Source organism: Mustela nigripes, chromosome 5, assembly GCF_022355385.1.
Source record: "Mustela nigripes isolate SB6536 chromosome 5, MUSNIG.SB6536, whole genome shotgun sequence".
In the NCBI taxonomy this organism is placed as follows: Eukaryota; Metazoa; Chordata; class Mammalia; order Carnivora; family Mustelidae; genus Mustela; species Mustela nigripes.
Window position 1 is genome coordinate 133571812 of NC_081561.1, and position 20576 is coordinate 133592387.

The following is a 20576-nucleotide window of genomic DNA, read 5'->3' on the forward strand; positions in this document are numbered from 1 at the left end:
CCTTCACTGAAATGGACAGATCATCCAAGGAAAAGATCAACAAGGAAATAGAGGCCTTAAATGACACACTGGACCAGATGGACATCACAGATATATTCAGAACATTTCATCCCAAAGCAACAGAATACACATTCTTCTCTGGTGTACATGGAACATTTTCCAGAATAGATCACATCCTGGTTCCTAAATCAGGTCTCAACTGGTATCAAAAGATTGGGATCATTCCCTGCATATTTTCAGACCACAATGCTCTGAAGCTAGAACTCAATCACAAGTGGAAATTTGGAAAGAACCCAAATACATGGAGACTAAACAGCATCCTTCTAAAGAATGAATGGGTCAACCAGGAAATTAAAGAATATTTTAAAAAAATTCATGAAAACAAATGATAATGAAAACACAATGGTTCAAAATCTGTGGGACACAGAAAAGGCAGTCCTGAGAGGAAAATATGTAGCGATACAAGACTTTCTCAAGAATCAAGAAAGGTCTTAAGTACACAACCTAACCCTACACCTAAAGGAGCTGGAGAAAGAACAAGAAGAAACCCTACACCCAGCAGGAGAAGAGAAATCATAAAGATCAGAGCAGAAATCAATGAAATAGAAACCAGAAAAACAATAGAACAAATCAATGAAACTAGGAGCTGGTTCTTTGAAAGAAGTAATAAGATTGATAAACCCCTGGCCAGACTTATCAAAAAGAAAAGAGAAAGGACCCAAATAAATAAAATCATGAACAAAAGAGGAGAGATCACAACTAACACCAAAGAAATACGAACAATTATAAGAACATATTTTGAGCAACTCTACACAAACAGATTTGACAATATGGAAGAAATGGATGCATTTCTAGAGACATATAAACTACCACAACTGAACCAGGAAGAAATAGAAAACCTGAACAGACCCATAACCAGTAAGGAGATTGAAATAGTTATCAAAAATCTCCAAACAAAGAAAAGCCCAGGGCCAGACGGCTTCCCAGGGGAAATCTACCAAACGTTTAAAGAACTAATTCCTATTCTCCTGAAACTGTTCCAAAAAATAAAAATGGAAGGAAAACTTCTGAACTCATTTTATGAGGCCAACATCACCTTGATCCCAAAACCAGATAAGGATCCCATCAAAAAAGAGAACTACAGACCAATATACTTGATGAACACAGATGTGAAAATTCTCACCAAAATACTAGCCAATAGGATTTAACAGTACATTAAAAGGATCATTCACCATGAATAAGTGGGATTTATCCTAGCACTGCAAGGTTGGTTCAACATCTGCAAATCAATAAATGTGATACAATACGTTAATAAAAGAAAGAACAAGAACCGTATGATACTCTCAATAGATGATGAAAAAGCATTTGAAAAGTACAGTATCCCTTCCTGATCAAAACTCTTCAAAGTGTAGGGATAGAGGGCACATACCTCAATATTATCAAAGCCATCTATGAAAAACCCACCACAAATATCATTCTCAATGGAGAAAAACTGAAAGCTTTTCCGCTAAGGTCAGGAACACGGCAGGGATGTCCATTATCACCACTGCTATTCAACATAGTACTAGAGGTCCTAGCCTCAGCAATCAGACAACAAAAGGAAATTAAAGGCATCCAAATCGGCAAAGAAGAAGTCAAATTATCACTCTTCGCAGATGATATGATACTTTATGTGGAAAACCCAAAAGACTCCACTCCAAAACTGCTAGAACTTATACAAGAATTCAGTAAAGTGTCAGGATATAAAATCAATGCACAGAAATCAGTTGCATTTCTCTACACCAACAACAAGACAGAAGAAAGAGAAATTAAGGTGTCAATCGCATTTACAATTGCACCCAAAACCATAAGTTACCTAGGAATAAACCTAACCAAAGAGGCGAAGAATCTATACTCAGAAAACTATGAAGTACTCATGAAAGAAATTGAAGAAGACACAAAGAAATGGAAAAATGTTCCATGCCCCTGGATTGGAAGAACAAATATTGTGAAAATGTCTATGCTACCTAAAGCAATCTACATATTTAATGCAATTCCTATCAAAATACCATCCATTTTTTTTCAAAGAAATGGAACGAATAACCCTAAAATTTATATGGAACCAGAAAAGACTTAGAATAGCCAAAGGGATATTGAAAAAGAAAGCCAAAGTTGGTGGCATCCCAATTCTGGACTTCAAGTTCTATTACAAAGCTGTCATCATCAAGACAGCATGGTACTGGCACAAAAACAGACAAATAGATCAATGGTACAGAATAGAGAGCCCAGAAATAGACCCTCAACTCTATGGTCTACTAATCTTCTACAAAGCAGGAAAGAATATCCAATGTAAAAAAGACAGTCTCTTCAACAAATGGTGTTGGGAAAATTGGACAGCTACTTGAAGAAAAATTAAATTGGACCATTTCCTTGCACCACACACTAAAATAGACTCAAAATGGATAAAGGACGTCAATGTGAGAAAGGAATCCATCAGAATCCTTGAGGAGGGGTGCCTGGGTGGCTTGGTGGGTTGAGCCTCTGCCTTCGGCTCGGGTCATGATCTCAGGGTTCTGGGATCGAGTCCCGCATTGGGTCTCTGCTCGGCAGGGAGCCTGCTTCCTCCTTCCTCTCTCTCTGCTTGCCTTTCTGCCTACTTGTGATCTCTCTCTGTCAAATAAATAAAATCTTTAGGAAAAAAAAAAAAGAAAAAAAATCCTTGAGGAGAACACAGGCAGCAACCTCTTCGACCTCAGCCACAGCAATGTCTTCCTAGGAATATCGCCAAAAGCAAGGGAAGCAAGGGCAAAAATGAACTACTGGGATTTCATCAAGATTAAAAGCTTTTGCACAGCAAAGGAAACAGTTAACAAAACCAAAAGACAACTGACAGAATGGGAGAAGATATTTGCAAATGACATATCAGATAAAGGGCTAGTGTCCAAAATCTATAAAGAACTTAGCAAACTCAACACCCAAAGAACAAATAGTCCAATCAAGAAATGGGCAGAGGACAAGAACAGACATTTCTGCAAAGAAGACATCCAGATGGCCAACAGACACATGAAAAAGTGCTCCACATCACTCGGCATCAGGGAAATACAAATCAAAGCCACAGTGAGATATCACCTCACACCAGTCAGAATGGCTAAAATTAGCAAGTCAGGAAATGACAGATGCTGGCGAGGATGTGGAGAAAGGGGAACCCTCCTACACTGTTGATGGAAATGCAAGCTGGTGCAACCACTCTGGAAAACAGCATGGAGGTTCCTCAAAATGTTGTAAATAGAGCTATCCTACGACCCAGCAATTGCACTACGGGGTATTTACCCTAAAGATACAAACATAGTGATCCTAAGGGGCATGTGCACCCGAATATTTATAGCAGCAATGTCTACAATAGCCAAACTATGGAAAGAACCTAGATGTCCATCAACAGATGAATGGATCAAGAAGATGTGGTATATGTATACAATGGGATACTATGCAGCCATCAAAAGAAATGAAATCTTGCCATTTGTGATGTCGTGGATGGAACTAGAGGGTATCATGCTTAGTGAAATAAGTCAATCAGAGAAAGACAACTATCTTATGATCTCCCTGATATGAGGAAGTGGAGATGCAACATGGGGGTTTAAGGGGGTAGGAGAAGAATGAATGAAACAAGATGGGATTGGGAGGGAGACAAACCATAAGTGACTCTTAATCTCACAAAAGAAACTGAGGGTTGCTGGGGGGAGGGGGTTTAGGAGAGGGTGGTGGGGTTGTGGACATTGGGGAGGGTATGTGCTATGGTGAGTGCTGTGAAGTGTGTAAACCTGGCGATTCACAGACCTGTACCTCTGAGAATAAAAATACATTATATGTTTATGAAAAATTTAAAAAAATGACCAGCCCCCCTCACCCCCCAAAAAAAAAGAAAAGAAAAAAGGAAGCGGAGCAGACTAGCAGCATCATAATTCCAGGAAATATGGCAGGAGAGGGTGGGTCCCAGGGCAGAGTCAAGCCCCAAGTGGAAATTTTCTGTAAATTTGCACCTTGTGGTTAGTAGAACTGCAACTGAGATGGCTTCCTGGGGTGTCTCGCGACTGGGGTTTCCACCATTTGTCTTGGACTCCTGCTCTGGTTTTTCCTGCGGTCTGTCCTACAGCATGCTGCAGCCTTGAGTTCAGAGGCAAAACGTGGGGATGTAGGAGAGGGGTGTTGGGAAGTGAGCAGTAAGACCGGGGAGCAGAAACAGTGTCCCCAGAGTGGTTCTGGAGTCTTCTTCTCAATTATTCTCTGTGGGCTCCTATCTGGGGCTGTGTGACTTCCTGCCAAGCAAAGACATCCTGATCCAATCCCAACAGGGGAAGAGCGCCAGCCTCCAAGGCTATGGGGAGCCATACTGCAGGACAGTCCTTACTCTGCCAGGTGAGCCCTCCAGGGATGCGATTGCTGTCACCTGGATGGCAGCGGGGTGCCTGTTGCTCTTTCTCTTCCAGCCCCAGCCTCCACCTCTGTCTTCCCTTCACAGATGCTCTCTCGCTTTCCTACAATTTCTCCATCACATCTAAGCCTAGGCCTGGACAACCGAGATTTCACATTCAAGGTCAGGTCAATGGAAACGAGTTTTCTTCTTACTTGCATGGGAGCGAGCGAGTCAAACCCACTGGTCCTTGGGGGATGAAGCTGAAGGACACAGTATTCTGGGGGACACAGAGGGAACCTCTGGAAAACCTGGGGAAGAGCTCAGAAAAAAACTGCTGGACATCAAAGCAGAGATTTTCACTGAGATCATTGAGTCTGAAGGCCCAGGGCAGAAGGAGAACACTTTGGCAGGGCTAGGGAGATATTGTTTTCATGTAAAACTTCAAAACGGTCCCAAAGACATGGCCCAGCAGCTGTGCCAGGTAAGGAGGCCAGAGCAGGACCAGGAGGGCCAAAGGGGAGCTGAGGAGTACGCGGCAGGTGGGGCAAAGGATTGGTCAAGACCAGAGGCTGACCTGTTTCCACTGGGAGGTGGGGGCAGATTGTCTCACCATGCAGGGCAGGCTCATGTGTGTGCGTGGGGCCGACGGACACACCAGAGGATCCTGGCAGTTTGCCTTCAATGGACAGTTAACCTACCTCTTTGACTCAGAAAACAGAAAGTGGACAGTGGTTCCTCCTGGAGGCCAACAGTTCAGAGTCATGTTGGACAATGACAAAGAGCTGACCAAGCTCCTTGTGCAGACCGCAAATGGAGACTGTAAGAGCTGGCTCCAGCACGTGTGGGAGCACTGGGATGAGATGCAGGAGACCACAGGTAACTCAGAGGACTGGATGGAGTGCTGGTTCTCTTGAAATGACCTCGACCTACCCACAGTGTGGGCGGTCTGTGTGTGTGTGTGTGTGTGTGTGTAGAGAGAGAGAGAAATTGATCCATCCATGGGAAATTCTTCTTGGCAGAATAATGGCTACAGGAATGTTCTAGAATTCTTCCTTTCCCGTCTCACCTCCTGAAATCACTTCCTCAATGCATACACCTTTGTGTTTGGGTATTTCTTGGATTTCTTGCTGGCCCCAAACAGGGGAGCATCAGCCTGTTTCCAGAGATGGTCTTGTGTTCCTTTACTGAGAATTACTGTCTTTTTCGTTTCATCCGGTGTATTACCAGAAATCCTTCAGTGCCACTTGGACTGTCAGCTCCTCAGAGGTGGTCGCTGTCACCATCCTTATCCTGCATCACCTCCTGTCTGTCACAGCAGGAGCGACTGCTTACATTGCAAACCCTGCTTCCCCTTTTGGCGGGAGGAGCCCCTGTGGGACAGGTCACAGCAGCCGCCATAAGGACAGTGATAGACACTGATTGGTAGGATGCAACTACAGGAGCTAAGGCTTCCCCGAGTTTGGGTTCCCGACCTAGGCTCTTATTCTTGTATTTTCATTTCAGTGCCACCAGCCACGCAACAAGGTACAGACCCTTGCAAGGCCACGGCCATCGGACCCTACAGCTGGATCTTCCCCCTGCTGCTCAGCTGTGCGGTCATAATGGGCATCCTTGTCGGAGACCATTAGATCCACAGGTAGTGAGAGCAGATTGAGACGGAAGGGAGGGGCAGATGGCCTGGTGAGAGCACAGGGAATAGTGAATTCCCAGCCTCACCTCTGCCCACTGCCTGAAGCTTCTCAGAGGGCAGTGGGACTAGATGAATGAGATCTCATTTCACATGTTGGCAACAGCTTCAACAAGCTCAGCCCTGAGCTCTGATGTGGCCTCAGTCACTAATAAGGCCACTGGGAAAGCGGAGGGGCCAAGACCACTGCTTAAGGCCTGTTGGTGCTTAAGGGATTGAAGGAAGTCATTCCTGGCTCTGACCGGTTCTCCACTGGAGAGAGTGGTGGGTGGGTGGTGTGGGGACAGCGGGGACACACAGCATGGGCTGTACTCCCCTTTGAGAGAGATCAGCATGGCAGCTCCATGGGACATCTCAAGGAGAAGGGGACTCCCTCCTGGCAGTTACAAGGACAGGGGCCCAGGGTCTCATCCGAGGTAGAGGGAGTGGGAAGGCCTCTGCAGACCCACTCAAAAGGCTGGACAGTAGTGCCGTGTTCCCCCCGTCGTGGCTTGGGTCTTCACATATGAGGCAGCAAATGCCCAGTAGAGACCAAGCATTATGGAACTAGGATGGGACTAGGAGTTCTCTGTGCAACAGTGGGAACCTTGGCTGAGGCTGGTGCCGTCCCTGGCAGCCAGCTTCCTGCAGACCTCAGATCCTGAGCCCCTGAGCAGCCCCTGCTTTGAGCAGAGCTGACCTGGGGGATGGGCTAACTGAGCTCCCCTGTGAGCCGGACCAGGAGTGGGTGGGATGGGGGCAGGATCATCAGACTAAGAGCTCTGTGTGCTACTCTCCAGGAGGCTGGAAGGGAAGGGAAAAGAAGGACTTTTCCACAGGGTTCCCCAAGGTTAGAGTCAAGTGCAGGCCCCTGTCTTCTGTCAGATCCCCCAGCAGGTCCTTTAGGATCTGCTATGAGAGGGAGCCTGGGAACCCGAGTCACGTGAGCACACTGGTTTCTTTGGTCCTGAGCCCAGACCATTGGTAATAGGGCCTGGGGCTGACTCCGTGACTTGGTTCAGGAGGGTGGAGGTTTGTAATGGTGGCTGGGCCCAGGGCTGGGGTCATGGCTGGGGGAAATGCATGCACCTGGACGAGGGCTGGGCTCGGGGGGGGGGGTAGTGCTGGTGAAGGGCAGCCCCAGGACAGGGGACCCAGGATTTCCTCAGCCACAGAAATAAACACCTGTTCTTTTCTTAGGCTGCCAAGTCTACCAAGAAGCCCTTCAGCGTGGGGACCAGCTCAGCACTCTGGCTCTGGGCCTTTGGATGAGCTGTTGTTCATCATTAGACCAGCAGCACTTCCAAGTTTACGAATCCAGAACCTCAGTCCAGCCACCTGGTGCAAGACAGGGAAGCTCCCATGTCCCTTCTTGCATTTCGTGCCTCTCCCATTCAGCACTTTGCACTGGCATATTCTATGCTGTTTTCTCCCAGTGCTAAGTGATGGAATTCCTGCACTGAAGTGTTAAACACTTGAATGGGGAATCTCTACAAAGAAAACATTTTCCTTCTTGTCCTTTGGTTCTGCAATATCGGGTTCTTCTCTGTAAGAGGACCACGTCCTTGCAGACAGTATCCCCAAAAAGATATTTATGGAAGCTCTAGATCCTCAGGGATTTTTTCTTCTGTGTACTGAGAAACAGGCTCATTGACATATTGTGATTGTTGTCTTTAGTAAATTATGTCCAGGAACGTATATTTAAATAAATATTATCTTTATTATACAATATACTTAATTTGGAATTTTATTATTATTTTTTATTTTTTTTCAAAGATATTGTTTATTTGAGAGAGGGAAAGAGACATATCAAGCTGGGGGGAGGGACAGAGGGAGAGGGAAAAGCAGACTCCCTACTGAGCAGGAAGCTGTTGTGGGACTCCATCCAAGGACCTTGGGATCATGACCTCAGCTGAAGGCAGACACTTAACTGGCTGAGCCACACAAGTGCCTTCAGAATTTCTTTTATATCGCAAGAGAACTCATGGAATTGTGTTCTTCCTCCACTGTACGGGGTAAATAAAAGTGGTGATTCTGTTAGATCTGTTGTGGAGATAGAGAATTGAAGGATCACTCAGAAATCAGCTTTCCAGCAGCCATCTGTCAGTCTCAGACATGATCCTGACAGGCCACATACAAACAAATGTTCTGGAAATGAAGCAGTTGAGAATCTTTCTGAGTGTCCTGGATCCCCCACCACTGTCTCTCTTGTCATCCCTCCCCACCGACTCACCTCCTTCAGAGCACAGTGGGTCTTCACAGCAGAAACAGATCTGCTTCTAACAGTTGATTTATTCGTTCATGAGCAAAAGATTGGTATCCAGAATATACAAAGAGCTCCTCCTGCAAATAAATATCTGTAAGTCTGGCTCTCCAAGATCTGTGAAAATGCTTAGAGCAAGTCACAGACAGTAAATCAGCCCCAGAAATCACTGAACACATCCCAAGTTTTCAACACAAAGAACAATGGGATATATATATATATATATATATATATATATATATATATATATAACAACGGGCTATATATATAACACAAAGAACAATGGGGCTTGCTTTATACATGCATCAAACTGACAAGATTAAAAAAACTATTTTATTTATTTATTTATTTGACAGAGATCACAAGTATACAGAGAGGCAGGTGAGAGAGAGGAGGAAGTAGGCTCCCTGCGGAGCAGAGAGCCCCATGCAGGGCTCAATCCCCCAGGACCCTGGGATCATGACCTGAGTGGAAGGCAGAGGCTTTAACCCACTAAGCCACCCAGCTACCCCAAACTGACAAGATTTTAAAGAGAGCTATAGCAAATGGTGGACAGGAAATGGAATGACAAGAGTTCTCTTCTGCGTTGGTAGGTGTTTAAATGGAATCCCTCATTTAACATATAGTCCACCCTATCCAGATAGCGGTTGGTGTGTTCATCCCAGTGCATGGCAATCCCAGTGTTAATTCGAGGCCGGAAGTATGTGGGGACCAAAAATCAATAGAGGTGTACGATTGTTTTCTGTGGTGCTATGTGTCATAGCAAAAAATTAGCCATAGGATATCCAAATGAGGTACAATATATACAATGTGTTAGGAGATTTCTGTTTCTTTCTAGTTAAGACTAAATAATCTGAACTCTTGTCAAAAAATGACACAAAGGTGAGCCGAAACACAGGATCAACAACGCTTTCAAATATATATTGAGAACTTCTGGACAACATACTCTCCCAGTGGCCTCCTACATCTGAATCTCTTCACCTACACTTACAGATTAAGCTAATCCACTAACAAGGCAAATAAAACACTCTAACCCTCATCTTCAGCACATCCAGGAAATGGAAAATGCCCAAGTCTGTCGATCTCTTTGGCCGTATTGGACATTCCTGGAACAATACAAAGCAGAGTCTAAGGATGAGGAGGCCCTCAGGTACCATGAGACCTATTAGGAGATGATCCTGTGGTGACCCAGATGAATGTCCTGGTGTGGGGGAAATACATCCTAAAATGTCGGCATCAGGGGACATCACCAAAACTGGGAGGACATCAGTGTGACAGCTGAGATACCAGCCAATAGGATCCAGCAGTACATTAGAAGGATTTTTCACCATGACCAGGTGGTTGGTATTTCTGGGCTACAGGGGTGGTTCAACATCCACACACCAAGCAACATGATACACTACCTTCATAAAATAAAAGACAAGATCCATACAATCCTCTCAATAGATGCAGAAAAAGCATTTCACAAGGCACAGCATCCTTTCTTGATGAAAACTCGTCACAGTGTAGGAAGAGAGGAAACATACCTCCATGCCATAAAAGCCATATATGGAAAGCCCACAGTGAATATCATTTTCAATGTGCAAAAACTGAGAGCTTTTCCCCTAAGCTCAGGAACAAGGCAGGGATATCCACTCTGACCACTGTTGTTCAACATAGTCCTAGAAGTCGTAGCCTCAGTAATTGACAATGAAAAGAAGTAAGGAGCCATCTGAATTTCCAAAGGAAAAGTCAAACTCTTAGTTTTCACAGATGACATAATACTCTATATGGGAAACCCAAAAGGTCCCACCCCAAAATTGATAGCACTCATACAGGAATTCAGCAAACTGGCAGGATATAAAATCAAGGCATAGAAATCAGTTGTATTTCTATACACTAACAATGAGACAAAAGAAGCAGAAATAAAAAAGATGATCCTGTTTATAGTTGCACAAAAAACCCTAAGATATGTAGGAATAAACCTAACCAAAGAAGCAAACTACAGAACTATACAAAACTGCAGAACACTCATGAGAGAAATTGAGGAAGACGCAAAGAGTTGGAAAGACATTCCATGCTCACAGATTGCAAGAACAAATATTGTTAAGTGTCTGTGCTACCCAGAGCAATCTACACATTCAGTGCAGTCCCTATGACAATACTATCAGCGTTTTTCACAGAGCTGGAACAAGTAATCCTGAAGTTTGTATGGAACGAGGAAAGACTCCAAATAGCCAAGGTAATGTTGGCAAAGAAAATCAAAGCTGGTGGCATCACATTCTGGACTTTAGGCTCTATTACAAAGCTATCATCTTCAACACAGCATGGTACTGCACAAAAACAGACACATAGATCAATGGAACAGAATAGAGAGTTCAGAAATGGGCCTTCGACTCTATGGTCAACTAATCCCTGACAAAGCAGGAAAGAATATCCTATGGGGAGGGGGAGGCAGTGTCTTCAACAAATGGTGTTTGGAATATTGACCAGCCACATGCAGAAAAATGAAACTGGACCGTTTTCTTTTTAAGATTTTATTTATTTATTTGACAGAGAGAGACCACAAGTAGGCAGAGAGGCAGGCAGAGAGAAAAGGAGAAGCAGGCTTCCCATTAAGCACAGAGCCCGATGCAGGGCTTGATCCCAGGACCTTGAGATCATGACGTGAGCTTAAGGCAGAGGCTTAACCACTGAGCCAGCCAGGCAACCCAAAACTGAACCATTTTCTAACACCCTACACAAAAACAGCCTCAAAATCAATGAAAGACCTAAATGTGAGACAGGAATCCATCAAAATCCTTGAGGAGAATATAGATAGCAAGCTCTATGAGCTCACCCGCAACAACTTCTTATAAGACATGTCTCCAGAGGCAAGGGAATCAAAGGCAAATATGATCTACTGGGACTTCCTCAAAATAAAAAGCTCTAGGTTTTGTTGTTATTGTTGTTTTAAAGATTGTGTTTATTTATTTCAGAGAGAGAGCACAAGCAGGGAGGAGGGACAGAGAGAGAGGGAAGAACATACTCTCCGTTGAGCAGGGAGCCCCATGCAGGCCTCAAACCCAGGACCTTTGGATTATTACCTGAGAAGAAGGCAGACACTTAACCAACTAAGCCACCCAGGCACCCCATAAAATGCTTTTGGATAGCAAAGGATCAGTCAACAAAACCAAAAGACCACTACAGAATTGGAGGAGATATTGTAAATGACAGATAAAGGTCCAGAATCCAAAATCTATAAAGAACTTACCACCTCAACACCCAAAAACAAACAATGTAATCAACAAATGAGCAGAAGACATGAACAGACATGTCTCCAAAGAAGACATCCAAATGGCCAACAGACACAGGAAAAAATGCTCAACATCACTCAGCATCAAGGAAATACAAATCAAAACCACCATGAGATACCACCTCACACCAGTCAGAATGGCTAAAATTAACAAGTCAGGAAAGGACCGATGTTGGTGACAATGTGGAGAAAGAGCAACCCTCTTACACTGTTGGTGGGAATGCAAACTGGTGCTGCCTCTGAGGAAAACCGTATGGAGGTTCCTCAAAAAGTTGAAAATAGGGCTACCCTATGACCCAGCAATTGCACTACTGGGGATTTACCCCAAAGATACAAATGTAGTGAACGGATGGGGCAAGTGCACCCCAGTGTTTATGGCAACAATGTCCACAATAGCCAAATTATGGAAAGAGCGCAGATGTCCATCAACAGGTGAATGGATAACGAAGATGTGGTATAATATACTCAGCCGTCAAAAAAAAAATATATGGAATCTTGACATTTACAACAAGAAGCATGGAACTAGAGGGTATTCTGCTAAGTGAAGTAAGTCAGTCAGAGAAGACAAGTATCACATGGCCTTACTCATATATAGAATTTAAGAAAGAAAACAGAGGATCATGGAAGAAGGGAGGGAGAAATAAAAGAAGACGAAACCAGAGAGGGAGATAAACTATAAGAGACTCTTAATCACAGAAGATTAACTGAGGGCTGCTGGAGGGGCGAGGGGGAGCAGGATGGACAAACTAGGTGGTGGACACTGTGGGGGAGGAGGCCACGTGGTGCAGTCAGCTCTGTTCATGTGAGACATGAACCGCTAGCCTCTACCTTGGAAGCCAGGAAGACATTATATGTCATTTAATTGAGTTTAAATTTTAAAAAATAGGAAAAAGAAAACAATATTAGTGATTTCTCCTCAAGAGGCAAAGTATTATTACAATTCACACAGTGTAGGTATATTCTTTAAATGTCTTTTAAAACTATTTAAAATTATTCATTAAGCTTCTATACTAGAATTGTTAACCCTTAAAAACCTAAATTTCTGGTGGAAATTGAGAAGTAAACGGTAGTTCACTCTTATCCTGGCATTCCTAGCTGATTGGCAGATTTTAAATTCTTTTCGCAATTTTTAGAAACACGTGACTTCTCATAGTACATTTTCCAGTTTGACACAGGACATGCTTACCCACAGACCCACATATCTTGAGTTCCTTTGTAAAAGGAAACCAAAGTAGATAAATCTATGTTCCATAAATAAATAAATAAATAAATGCAGGCTAGAACAGTTCATCCAGCTTCTGGTAGAGCCCTACACATATCGGGTCACACCTGATTCAGTCAGCTGAGTTTGGTTCCTCCAGGTGCTGTTGTTTACAATGTGGCTATTTAGTTCTCAAAGCCCAGAACTAAAGAGTGTTTCCAGTGACTGAAGGGGATGGGGTACTTTATTATCTATCATACTTACAATAAGTCTAGCATTATGTGGCTGATTTTATGCAATTTATAGGATAGGGAGATGATCGTGAGTGAAAGTGATGTACTCTTGCTCCAACACTCACTTTGTCTCAGAGCTGAAGTGTGGTCACTGAAAAAAAAAAATTACTCATTTTTTTCCTCCTCTGCAAACCTGAAGGTAGCACTGCTTGGAAATAGGATTCTCTGTAGAATTTACGGGTTGATAAGTGGTTCCATAGCTGGAGGAATAGCATTCCTCTGCTTTTACTTCCAGAGCCTGAGAACGTGCGTTAAAAGTGGGTATTAAGGAGGGCACGTATTGCCTGGAGCACTAGGTGTGGTGCAAAAAACAATGAATTCTGTTATGCTCAAAAGAAAAAAAAAAAAAAAAGTTGGCCACAGGCCCATATGCTTCTCCTACAAAGATACAGGACTTGAAGCTAGGTGCCTGCAAAAAGAAGAGAGGATTGTGTATAAATTATCTCACCAAACTTGGTTCTTACAAAAGATGGGGGTAAAATTCATCAAGTGCTCAAAAAGAATCCAGTTATCTTGTCACACCCATAGGCCCACGTGTCTCTCTCTAGCGGTTTTCCAGGGCAGAAAGTACTCCTTGCTGCGAGGGCAGGTCCGAGCCCCGCCCGTCCGCGCCCCGCCCACCCGGAGACCCGAACCCAGGCCACCGCAGGGCCCCCAGCAGGATTCTTTCGCGGCCTCGGGCTCAGCGAGTCCTGCATCTGCGCCTTTAGCTCGGTCCTCCGCCGCTTCCTCTGCCTCTCCCGCTTCCGCCCGCGCGCGTTCCCTGGCGTCTGTCACACATGTAAGAAGTTGAAGTTGGGTGAATTCCTGTCGCCAACTGGCGTCTGGTCCCTCTCGGCGGGAGACAGGCGCCCTCCCGCGCAGCCCGCCCGGCCCAGCAAGCGCGTTCTGCTTCCCACCGGGGTTCCTTCGGAAGCCGCTCCGCGCCTCACCTGGCACCCCCCACCCCGGCTCGGGGTCGCGATGGAGCCCACGGCCGCCGCCACGCTCACGGGGCGCTCGGGGCTCCTGTTCCTGCTGTTTCTCCTGCGGCTGCCGCGCGGGATCACGGCGGCGCCGGCCGGGTTGGTCGTGGGCGCGACGCGCGGCGGAGCAGGGACAGGTGAGTCCCGGGATCTTGGGACCCTTGTCGCCGGCTTGGGCTGCCCCCCCACTTCCCCAACCCCGCCAAGCCGCCGCCGCCGCCCGCGGGCTCCTTTCCCGCTCCGCGGAGTCCGCCGGGACTTTGCCGCCTTGTGGAAAAGAGGGGACCTGGGCGACCACGGACTGCCCGGCTCTGGGTGCTGGAGCGGGGGCGAGGGTGGGGAGAGGCCGCGGCGGGGAGTCCGCTGTCGCCTCCAGCCCCCGCCTGCCCCCTCGGGAAGCGGGAGCCCAGCCCTGGAGGCCCGGGCTGCCTACAGGACAGGGCGATCGCGCAGGGTCTGGACCCCGCACACCCCCGCGACTCTGGCACTGAAGCAACTTCTCCAGGAGTCCCCACCCCCGCCCCTCCAGCGCTCCCCCTGGATATATTTTGTGGACCTTTTTGGGTTTTTCTGTTTGGGGAGTTTTGTTTTGTTTTGTTTTTTCTTATATTTTATATCATTCTGACTTATGCATTTCTCTGAGCCTTGTGATCCCTTCCTCTAGTCTCTGCTCAGGAAATTCTTAGTCATTTAGTTAGTGCAACACGGGACAGGCCTTTCTTCACTTTACCTGGACTCATCCTTGCAGCACATTAGCGCCATCTGCTGGGCCCTACGGAATCCTGCGACCCATCTCCTGAACTCTCCCTTCTCTGACTTTGGATGCTATCCTCACTGCCCCTACCCTGCCCCAGCGCCTCAGGAGCAGCCCCCTCCCTGCCCCTCATCTTCCTCCAGGACACTGGCCTGCGTCCTGACAGTCCTGACATGCAGGCCTCCTCTGCTATGGCCAGGCTGGCCTGTGTGTGCACTGGGTAGAGTGACTGATGGTTTGGCCTGGTAGGCCCAGGTTCCCATCTGGGGATATGTGTACTTCCAGAGGTATCCTGATCCTATCCCAAAAGGGGAAGGGCGCCAGCCTCTACACTGGGGGAGCCGCTGTGTGGGGACAATCCTTGCTCCTCCTTCCACATATTCTATTGCTGTCACCTGGATGGCAGCGGGGTGCCTGCTGCTCTTTTTCTTCCAGCACCAAGTTCCACCTGTGTTTTTCCTTCCCAGATGCTCTCTTGCTTTCCTACAATTTCTCCATCACATCTCAGGCCAGGCCTGGACAACCATGGTGTGAGATTCAAGGCCAGGTCAATGGAAACGAGTTTCTTTATTATGCCTGTGGAAGCAAGCGGGTCATATCTGTTGGTCCTTGGGGGATGAAGCTGAAGGACACAGCATTTTGGGACACACAGATGGAACCTCTGGAGGACCTGGGGGAAGAGCTCAGAAAGAAACTGCTGGACATCAAAGCAGAGATTTTCACTAAGAGCAGTGAGTCCAAAGGCCCAGGGCAGAAGGAGAACATTTTGGCACGGCTGGGGAGCTATGGTGTTCATGTAAAACTTCGAAGTGGGTCCCAGCAGCCAGGGCAGACAAGGAGGCCAGAGCAGGACCAGGAGGGTGAAGGGGAGCTGAGGAGTGTGCAGTGGGTGGGTCAAAGGATTGATCAAGACCAGAGGCTGAACTGTTTCCCCTGGTGGGGGCGGGGGCAGATTGTCTCACCCTGCAGGGCAGGCTCATGTGTGAGCGTGGGGCCCACGGACACAGCAGAAGATCCTGGCAGTTTGTCTTCAATGAGCAGTTCACCTGCCTCTTTGACCCGGAGAACAGAAAGTGGATACAGTTTCCTCCTGGAGGCCAACAGGTTAAGGACATGTTGGACGGTGACAGAGAGCTGACCGAGCTCCTCATGAAGATCGCAAACGGAGACTGTAAGAGATGGCTCCAGAAACTGCGGGAGCACAGCAACGAGACACAGGAGACCACAGGTAACTACAAGACTGGATGGAGTGCTGGTTCTCTTGAAGAGATTGGCCGACCCCGCCATAGTGTGTGTGTGTGTGTGTGTGTGTGTGTGTGTGTGTGTGTGATGCATACATGATGAGTTGTGCTTGGGAGTACAAGGGCCACTAGTGTGTCCTAGTGTCCTTCCTTTCCCTGCTCACCTCCTGGCATCTCTCCCTACTGCACATACCTTTATTTCTCTCTGGATTTCTTCCTGGCCCCAACCTGCAGGCCTCATTCTGTTTCCAGAGATTTACTTCTTACTGTTCCCTTTTCTGGTCCTCATTGTTGTTTTTTGTGTCCCCTGGTCTCTTTCTTGAAATCCTTCAGTGCCAGGTGAAATGTCAGCTCCTGACAAGATGTCTCTGTCACCATCCATACGTGTCCCCTCCTCTTCTGTCACAGCACGAGTGACTGTCTATACGGAAAGCCTTGCTTCCCCCATTAGCTATATGATCTGCATGAACCTTCCATCCCCAGGACCAGTCACAGCGGCTGCCACAAACATGGCAGAAGGAAGACATCTGGGCTGTAGGATTACGTGGGGAAGCAGCAGCTAATGACTCATGCCCCCGGTTTGGGGCCCCTAATCAGGGCTCTCACTACTGTGTTTTCATTTCAGGAGCAACGGCCACAAGCCTGCCTGTAGCTCTGGTCAAAGACGCCGCCATCAGGCCGATCACTTCTGTCCTCCTTGTGGTCCTCACGCACTCAATCCTCCTTGTTGTCCAAGGCATGGTCCTTTGAGTAACAGGTACTGTGGGCAGAACTGAGTCAGAAGTGAGAGGCAGATGGCCTGGGGTGAGCACAGAGAAAGGCGAATGGCCAGCCCTTGTCCTTTTACTTGAACCTTCTCACCTGAACATGAGACCAGATGCGTTGGACTATATTAGCTTCTCCCAAGAAAGAGACTCATCAGGAGCTGTTGATGTAGAGGTTGAGGTAGATAATTATTACAAGGGATTGGCTCACGACTGGGGGGTCTGTGAGCTGGAGAAGCAGGGAAGCTGGTGGTGGGCTTCCAGCGCAAACCCAAAGGCCCGAGAATCAAGGCATCTGTGGTGTAAGTCTAGGTCCAGGTCCAAAGAACCAAACACCAGGAGTGCTAATGACCAACACTGAGGGTAGGAGAAGGATGGCCCAGCCAAACTGAGAGCAAAGTCACCTTTCCTCCTCCATTTGTTCCATTCAGGCCCTTGTGGATTCGATGAGGACAGTCTCCTTTACTCAGTCTACTGATTCAAATGCTCATGTCTTCCAGAAACACTCTCTAGACAGACCCAGAAAGAATGTTTTCCCAGCTACTGGGGGGTGTCCCTTGGCCCGTCAAGTTGACCTATAGAAGGAGCCGGGACCAAGTTCTCACATGCTTGATAGCTGTTACCTGGGCAAGCTTATTCCTTGAGCTCTGATATCGCCTTGCTAAGGCTGCTGGAAAAGCACAGGGCTCCCCTGACCCCAAACTTTACATCCTGTTTTTGCTAAAGGGATTGAGCAAAATCAGGCCTGGCTCAGACCAGCTTTTCACCTTGGGTGGCGCCCAAGTAAGGGGTGGTGTGCAGACAGTAGGAGCACCAGGCATGGACAACACTCTGGATTGGGGAAGAGCAGCAGGTGGCCGCACGTGATGTGCCCTAGGGATGGGGACCTCTCCATGCTGCGTCCAGGAGAGGGGCCTGTGTCTGAACCAAAGAAAAGGGGTGGGAAGGCCGTTGCCCACCCAACCAAAGGCTGGCTTGCAGGGCTCTGCTCCCATGCTACTCTGCTTGGGTGGTGGCAGCTAACCAGAGGGCCCATGGGGGAGACTCTCCAGGATGAGCTTCGAAGGCCAGAGCTCCAGGGTCCCTGGGACACCTGGCTCAGCCCTGGTGCTCTCAGAACCTGGCAGCTAGCCTCCTGCAGAGCCCAGAGCCCCATCCAGCTGAACTACCTCTGCCTTGAGCAGAGGTGCCTCAGAGTGCCTCTGGAGGGGGCACTGAGCTGCTGTTAGAATGGGATTCTGTCTCCTGACTGGACCAGGAAAAGGTGTGGCAGGGCAAGGACAGTCACACTCAGACCTTGTGTTCAGCTACCAAGGGGAGGAAAGTCTGAAGACAGGGGAAGATGGATCTTTGCCTGTAACCTTCCCCAAGGCTACAGGAACCAGGATCCAGGTCCCTTTCTGGGTAGGGCTCCCAGCCACACCCTTAGGCCTTCTCACATGGCCAGAGGGTGGCCAGGATCTATGTCATAGGAACAGATGAATCATTGGCGGCTTTACTCTTGAACCTAGGTGTTCAGTAGTAAGGCCTGGATGACTGTTTTATGGTAATGAGGGAAGAGTTTGGTCAGGCTGCTGGACCCAGGGGTTGGGTGTCCCAGGGTTGGGGGAGGGGCGGATAGTGTATGGTGATACTTGACCCTCAGTGTGAGCTGGGCTTTGAGCCAGGCAGTAACTGGGGAGGGAGAAGCCCAAGAAGACTGACCCAAGATTGTCATAGCCACTGGAACAAGCTCCTGTTTCTCTTTTAGAGGCTGAAGTTGCTACAGAAGGCCTGAGGATCTGCTCTCCTACACCTGCTCTCCCTTCTGATGAGTTGCTTCTACCTGCTGTCCATATCCACCGATGGGACCTTTGATCCTTGTAGTGAAGGCGGAATTCTCCAGTCCTCCAGGAGATCATGATTATGGTGGAGATGGAGTATTTCCCTGCCTTCGTTCTCGGTCATGATGACCCACTTCTGCACTTTTTCATAACATGGATACTCTGGTGATTGTAAGGACCTATTTAGCCAGAGCAACTCCATCTTGGGTAAATAGCCATTTTTGTTGTTTCTGCAATAAAACTTAAATTGACCCTGCCCCCCCAGAGAAACTTAATTAGAAACAAGTCTGGGAAACCAGTGAAATGTAGTCGGCTAGTTCCTGATAACAGAGCCCAGAATACAAGGACGAGTCAGGGCAGATAGAGACATCTAATCAGTACAAAGTACTGTTTGTAACAGTGAGAAGGTCTTGCCCAAACCTAAATGACTCCATCTTGGGAAGGACGACGATCTTATTATTCACATTGAATATGTTAACTGACTAAGCCTTCCCAGAAAGTACTGTTTGTAACTGTCCTAGTATGGAGTAATCTTGAATAACACGTCACCAGACCGGATGAAACTAGCCAATCAGCAAGAGACACACAAACCCAATGGGTTGAGATACCAAAATATGGGTTACTGTTTTACCCAATAAAAGGTAGCCTGTAAGATTGGGAGGGGTCACTCTCTTTGGAGACACCCCTGGCCAGTCAGTCTGACTTCTAATGCTTAGCATAGAATAGAGCTTTGCATCTTTCACCTTGTCTCAGTCTCGTTCCCCTGACCAATCAGTTTAACTTCTAATACTTATCATAAATAAAGCTTTAAGTAGCGTTCACTTTGTCTCAGTCTCATTTCATTTAATAACAGACCTAACAGTGATAACTGTTGGGATTCCTGTACTTGGCCTTCTAACTGACTGAACAAGAATTCTGAACAAAGAATATTTCCCAAGTTCTCCTTCCGTGTTGGAAATCAGACACATGGACAGGACTGGAGGAGATTATGCTGAGTGAAATAAGTCAAGCGGAGAGAGTCAATTATCATATGGTTTCACTTACTTGTGGAGCATAAGGAATAATATGGAGAATATTAGAAGAAGGAAGGGAAGAATGAAGAAGGTGGAAATCATAGGGGGAGATGAACCATAGAGACTGTGGACTCTGAGAAACTGAGAGTTTTAGATGGGGAGGGGGTGGGGGATGGGTGAACCTGGTGGTGGGTATTAAGGAGGGCACATATCACCTGGAGCACTGGGTGTTAAATGCATACAGTGAATCATGGAACACTACATCAAAAACTAATGATGTGCTGTATGGTGCCTAACATAACATAATACAAAATAGTAATAATAAAAAAATGTTTTATCATGGACAAAGGATCAGTATCCAGAATATTTAAAGCACTCTTACAACCATTGGAACAAGTCTGGTTCTCCAAAGCTGCAGTACATGGCAAATAAGCCTATGAAAGGCTTGAAAATCTCACAAATAATCAAGAAAACTCTACTTGAAAGGACAGTGGGAATGGGAAAAGGTGGTAAAAGATACAAACTTGCAGGTATGAGACTCATAAATTCTGGGGATTAATGTGCAGCATAGTGACAATGGTTAATATTATGGAACTGTGTATTATCTTTTTTTGAAACACAATATCTATTAGTTTAATATATTAAAAATTCAAATTCTATCCAGTCAACTTAAAATATTATATTTTATAACCAGAGCATATGAAAGGGGAAAAAAAGCCACTACTTGGAAACTGAATCTTACCCAGAAAACTCAAGAGGAAACTTTTTATACATTCATGTAATTCCAAGATTAACTAAGTCCTGCCAGAACTATTTCCTAAAATAAGCCATCTTTTATTACGACAAATCTTTAATGTCACGTTGCTTAAAATTTTCATTAAACTTTTGCTTATCAAATTTATCCTAAAATTGGAAGCCAATTCCTCTGA

The 20576-nt window shown here is 46.5% G+C and overlaps 1 long non-coding RNA gene across 1 annotated transcript; it reads left to right on the top strand.

Moving 5' to 3' along the window:
* The first annotated feature begins 15799 nt into the window (after positions 1-15799).
* Positions 15800-19416, top strand: LOC132017501 (uncharacterized). The gene is made up of 3 exons (XR_009404297.1): positions 15800-16034; positions 16673-16804; positions 18562-19416. It is a non-coding gene; the product is annotated as an uncharacterized LOC132017501 (long non-coding RNA).
* Positions 19417-20576: the final 1160 nt, after the last annotated feature.